Genomic DNA, 6608 nt, shown 5'->3' with positions numbered 1-6608 from the left:
TGGGCCCCTTAGCGCACCTAGGCTGCAAAAAAGTGTCACACATGTGGTATCGCCATACTCAGGAGAAGTAGTATAATGTGTTTTGTGGTGTATTTTTACACATACCCATGCTGGGTGGGAGAAATCTCTCTGTAAATGGACAATTGTGTGTAAAACAAATAAAAAAATGTGTCATTTACAGAGATATTTCTCCCACCCAGCATGGTTATATGTAAAAATACACCACAAAACACATTATACTACTTCTTCTGAGTACGGCGATACCACATGTGTGACACTTTTTTGCAGCCTAACTGTGCTAAGGGGCCCAAAGTCCAATGAGTACCTTTAGGATTTCACAGGTCATTTTGAGACATTTGGGTTCAAGACTACTCCTCACGGTTTAGGGCCCCTAAAATGCCAGGGCAGTATAGGAACCCCACAAGTGACCCCATTTTAGAAAGAAGACACCCCAAGGTATTCTTTTAGGTGTATGATGAGTTCATAGAAGATTTTATTTTTTGTCACAAGTTAGCGGAAATTGATATGTATTGTTTTTTTTTTCACAAAGTGTCATTTTCCGCTAACTTGTGACAAAAAAAAAATCTTCTATGAACTCACCATACTCCTAACAGAATACCTTGGGGTGTCTTCTTTCTAAAATGGGGTCACTTGTGGGGTTCCTATACTGCCCTGGCATTTTAGGGGCCCTAAACCGTGAGGAGTAGTCTAGAATCCAAATGCCTCAAAATGACCTGTGAATAGGACGTTAGGCCCCTTAGCGCACCTAGGTTGCAAAAAAGTGTCACACATGTGGTATCGCCGTACTCAGAAGAAGTAGTATAATGTGTTTTGGGGTGTATTTTTATACATACCCATGCTGGGTGGGAGAAATCTCTCTGTAAATGGACAATTGTGTGTAAAAAAAATCAAATAATTGTCATTTACAGAGATATTTCTCCCACCCAGCATGGGTATGTGTAAAAATACACCCCAAAACACATTATACTACTTCTCCTGAGTACGGCGGTACCACATGTGTGGCACTTTTTTGCACCCTAAGCGCGCTAAGGGGCCCAAAGTCCAATGAGTACCTTTAGGATTTCACAGGTCATTTTGCCACATTTGGTTTCAAGACTACTCCTCACGGTTTAGGGCCCCTAAAATGCCAGGGCAGTATAGGAACCCCACAAATGACTCCATTTTAGAAAGAAGACACCCCAAGGTATTCCGTTAGGAGAATGGCGAGTTCATAGAAGATTTTATTTTTTGTCACAAGTTAGCGGAAAATGACACTTTGTGAAAAAAAACAATTAAAATCAATTTCCGCTAACTTGTGACAAAAAAAAAAAATCTTCTATGAACTCACCATACATCTAACGGAATACCTTGGGGTGTCTTCTTTCTAAAATGGGGTAATTTGTGGGGTTCCTATACTGTCCTGGCATTTTAGGGGCCCTAAACCGTGAGGAGTAGTCTTGAAACGAAATTTCTCAAAATGACCTGTGAAATCCTAAAGGTACTCATTGGACTTTGGGCCCCTTAGCGCAGTTAGGGTGCAAAAAAGTGCCACACATGTGGTATCGCCGTACTCAGGAGAAGTAGTATAATGTGTTTTGGGGTGTATTTTTCCACATACCCATGCTGAGTGGGAGAAATATCTCTATAAATAGACAATTGTGTGTAAAAAAAATAAAAAAATTGTCATTTACGGAGATATTTCTCCCACCCAGCATGTGTATGTGTAAAAATACACCCCAAAACACATTATACTACTTTTCCTGAGTACGGCAATACCACATGTGTGGCACTTTTTTGCGGCCTAACTGCGCTAAGGGGCCCAAAGTCCAATGAGCATCTTTAGGCTTTACAGGGGTGCTTACAATTAGGCACCCCCCAAATGCCAGGACAGTAAACACACCCCACAAATGACCCCATTCTGGAAAGTAGACACTTCAAGGTATTCAGAGAGGAGCATAGTGAGTCCGTGGCAGATTTCATTTTTTTTTGTCGCAAGTTAGAAGAAATGGAAACTTTTTTTTTTTTTTTTTTTGTCACAAACTGTCATTTTCCGCTAACTTGTGACAAAAAATAAAATCTTCTATGAACTCACCATGCCTCTCACTGAATACTTTGGGATGTCTTCTTTCCAAAATGGGGTCATTTGGGGGGTATTTGTACTATCCTGGAATTTTAGCCCCTCATGAAACATGACAGGTGCGCAGAAAAGTCAGAGATGCTTGAAAATGGGAAAATTCACTTTTGGCACCATAGTTTGTAAACGCTATAACTTTTACCCAATCCAATAAATATACACTGAATGTTTTTTTTTTTATCAAAGACATGTAGCAGAATAACTTTCGCGCTCAAATGTATAGGAAATTTTACTTTATTTGAAAAATGTCAGCACAGAAAGTTAAAAAAGTCATTTTTTTGACAAAATTCATGTCTTTTTTGATGAATATAATAAAAAGTAAAACTCGCAGCAGCAATCAAATAGCATCAAAAGAAAGCTGTATTAGTGACAAGAAAAGGAGGTAAAATTCATTTAGGTGGTAGGTTGTATGACCGAGCAATAAACCGTGAAAGCTGCAGTGGTCTGAATGGAGAAAAAGGCTCTGGTCCTTAAGGGGCGAAAAGACTGTGGTCCTGAAGTGGTTAAGGGAGTCATCTAGCTACCTATACTGGAGGGAAAGGGGGAGGGTCATCTGGCTACCTATACTGGAGGGGTGGTCATCAGATTACCTATACTAGAGGGAAAGGGGGAGGGGTCATCTGGCTACATATACTAGAGGGAAGGGGTCATCTGGCTACCTATACTGGAGGGAAAGGGGGGGAGTTATCTGGCTACCTATACTGGGTGGGTCATCAGGTTACCTATACTAGAGGGAAGAGGGGAGCGGTCATCTCGCTACCTATACTGAAGGGGGGCGGCTGGTAACAGTGGCCTAGGGCGGTAAAGAGTACAAATCCGGCCCTGGTACCGAATGAAATACTGAACAAGGTAAAAATCTTTATAAATTGCCATAAAGTTGTTTGATAATTCACTGAACTAATATTACCACGTGTGACAATGTTAGTGAATACTCAAACATTAAAACCACATGAAGTAAATTATCTTGCATGAAATATTTATCAAACAGGTCTTAGCGAATTGAGCCTATTGTTTTTAAGTGCATGTACAAATAAAATTCTAGATGCGATTACCACAAGCTGCTGTATTCAGTTAATTAGCCTTGGTGTGTGAAAACGAGGGTTGCTATTTTGCAGTGAACTACACATGAAGATGTATGTTTGTGCCCAATACACCATTATACTGGTGCTAAGGCGGCAAAAGGAGACAAGTTGAGCTGCTATAAGATTTTTTTTTTTACAGAATTTAGTGCAATTAGAGACTTGAGCAACACTGCCTAGCCTTAATGACATGAAATACTTTATGGCATAGAAAATATCAAGTGACTCAAATAAAGATAAATCTGTATTTCTATAAGCATTCCCCTTTTACATGATGCTCTCAAAGAAGCATGCAAGCATCCATAGTAAAAACACTGATCAAGCGTTCCAAGACACCAGAGAATGCTAGGGGCTTTCAACACTATTCCAAAAATAAAAACAGGATTATTGGCACTATAAAAGGCTCAACTTAATGGAAAAGAGCACTAAACTAGTTGCTTCCTACCCCTAATTTAGTAAATTTAAAACTTCTTGCTTTTACTGATGGCTAACACGGTACAATAACCTACTGCTAATTTTAGTAAAGGTGAAGACAGAATTAACTTTTACATGCTTACAAAATATGTTGCCAGCAATTCATGTATTAAAAAAGGAGATAACTAAACTATATTTAATCACTTACCAACTGAGGGGTTTTACCCCTGAAACACCAGAGCAATTTTCACCTTTCAGCGCTCCTTCCATTCGTCTATACCTTTATCATTACTTATCACAAAGAAATGAACTATATCTTGTTTTTTTCGCCACCAATTAGGCTTTCTTTAGGTGGGACATTCTGCCAAGAATTATTTTATTCTAAATGTGTTTTAATAGGAAAAAATGTGGGAAAAAAATCATTATTTTTCAGTCTTTGACTATTATAGTTTTTAAATAATGCATGCTACTGTAATTAAAACCCATGAAATGTATTTGCCCATTTGTCCCAGTTATAAAACCGTTTAAATTATGTCCCTATCACAATGTTTGGCGCCAATATTTTATTTTGAAATAAGGTGCATTTTTTTCAGTTTTGCGTCCATCCCTAATTACAAGCCCATAGTTTTATAAAGTAACAGTGTTATACCCTCTTGACATCAATATTTAAAAAGTTCAGTCCCTAAGGTAACTATTTATGTATTTTTTTTTATTATAATTTTTTTTTTTTAATTACAAAAAAAAAAAATTGGGGAGTGTGGGAGGTAATGAGTTAATTTATAGTGTAAAACTAATGTATTTGTATATGAAAAATGCTTTAGGGTGTAGTTTTACTATTTGGCCACAAGATGGCCACAGTAACTTTTTGCTCATGCGACCTGTAAGCGTCGGAAGGACGCTTACAGGAAGAGCAATGAGGCTGGGAAAACTTTTTTTTTCCCACAATGATTGCTGCTTCTCAAAGAAGCAGCCGATCATCGCGGGGGGCTTGGATCAACGAACGGGAACGTTTTTTCCCGTTCATTGATCTCCGAGCGAGCGGCCGGCGGCGTGCACAAGTGCGGGAGCGCGCACACGAGTGAGCGGTAGCACGGACAGCGGCGGGAGGTGCGGATATCTCCATCCCTGGTGTTGACAGGTTGGAAAAAGGGACGGAGATATCCGTATCTGTGGGGGTAAGGTGGTTAATCAGATTTTTTTTTTTTTTTTTTTATGCAAGAAAAAAAAATCACTTTCATGCATGAATTTATGATTCAATTAACCCAGTAAACTGATTTTTCTTACTGAATTTGGAAAAAAAGATATATTTAGTATTTATATAGTACCAACATCTTCCACCATGTTTTACAAAGTACGTAGTCTCTCATAGCCGGGAAAAGTTGTGCTCCTGAGGAACTAAACGTTACTTGTTATAGGGTTCACGAAACGCGTTGAGAAAAATCAAAAATTATCTTGGCAAGCATTTTTTACAATATTATTGATACGGGCATTTATTGTTCCTATTATTGTACCCGGCAGATCATGTTAGGCCTGAGCGGTGACATAGGGACTTGATTCCGTTATAAAGTCAACCACGTAGGGTTGGTTTTATGATTGTAATTGTGAATTTACATATTTCTGTGATGGTTTTCGTACGTAAGAAAAAAGTGTATCTGTGTGTTTTTAAAGAGAAGATCCAAGGAGTTGGCTAAAAAAATAAAAATACTAATCCACTTACAGCCCGTGGCAGGCAGGACGTGCCCTTGACGCAGCTCCAGAGGCTCCCGGTCTTCTCCGATGGCTCACCCGACCTGGCCAGGCCAGCTTCCTGGTCGGGTTTCTCCTTGCGCTCCAACGCGTGTCTCACGCGGTCGCGCAGACGTCATCGGACGTCCTACAGACTGTACTGCACAGGCGCATAAGTACTGCGCCTGCGCAGTACAGCCTGGAGGACATCCAATGACGTCAGCGCGACCGAATGATTTGCACGTTGGAGCGCACAAGAGCCCGACCTGGAACCCGGCCTGGCCAGGTCAGGTGAGCCACCGGAGAAGACCGGGAGCCTCCGGAGCGGCGTCCAGGGCACATCCTGCCTTCCACGGGCTGGAAGAAGCCCCAGGTAAGTGGATTCGTATTTTATAACTCAGTGAACCCTCCCTTTAACATGATTGTAAAAAAATGTGATTTTATTCGTTATCAAGTGATTTGACTTAATATTTACCCAGTTAATTCTTGATTTATATAAGTTGGATTTCCCTAAAAATCATCCCTAATCTAATGTCAAGACTAGCATCTTGTTTGGGATATGGAGTTATCTGTTTGTGTAAAATGATATTAGCTACTTTCTAGACCATGTGATCATTTGATCGAAAATATTGGGTGTTTTTTGGTTCAAAGTACATAACAATAGAAAATCGTATTTGTAATGGAGCTTCTTCGTAGTAAACAAAATGTGCTGTATTTTTATTAGGTTTTTTTTTCAAACAAATTCATATAATCTAGTTTTTTTTTTAAAGTAAGTGCATGCAGCAATGCATCCTCTTGCATTTTTTCTCATTATTACAGCCCGCACCCTTTTATAAACTATGTTTACCATGTTCCCCCTATAGGTGTATGTTATCAACACAAGTACACCTTAAAATATATTTTTGTTAGGAGTTCTCAACATTAGTTGTTTTTCAATTATTCCTTTATGCATTTTATTACATTAAATACTTATGATTATTTCTTTTAAACTTCAAAACTAAAATTTTTACCATGACAAGTTCAAGTACTCTCTAAAAGCAACCCAAGTACACCCAGGAGTATGCGTAGCACATGTTGATAGCCATTGTATAGTCTCCCTGCTGCATTTATGTACATAAATATTAAATAAGAATATTTGCTTGATAAAAGATTTTGCTTTAAATACAGTTATCTTAAATGAACACAAACGCGTGCAGGGTGGGTTAGAAGCATAGGAAGATGGAATAACACACAAGGCATGATGCTTCCTCCCTGAA

This window comes from Hyperolius riggenbachi, chromosome 3, assembly GCF_040937935.1.
Source record: "Hyperolius riggenbachi isolate aHypRig1 chromosome 3, aHypRig1.pri, whole genome shotgun sequence".
Taxonomy (NCBI): domain Eukaryota; kingdom Metazoa; phylum Chordata; class Amphibia; order Anura; family Hyperoliidae; genus Hyperolius; species Hyperolius riggenbachi.
The sequence above is the reverse complement of the archived record's forward strand: the minus strand, read 5'-3'. Positions refer to the sequence as shown.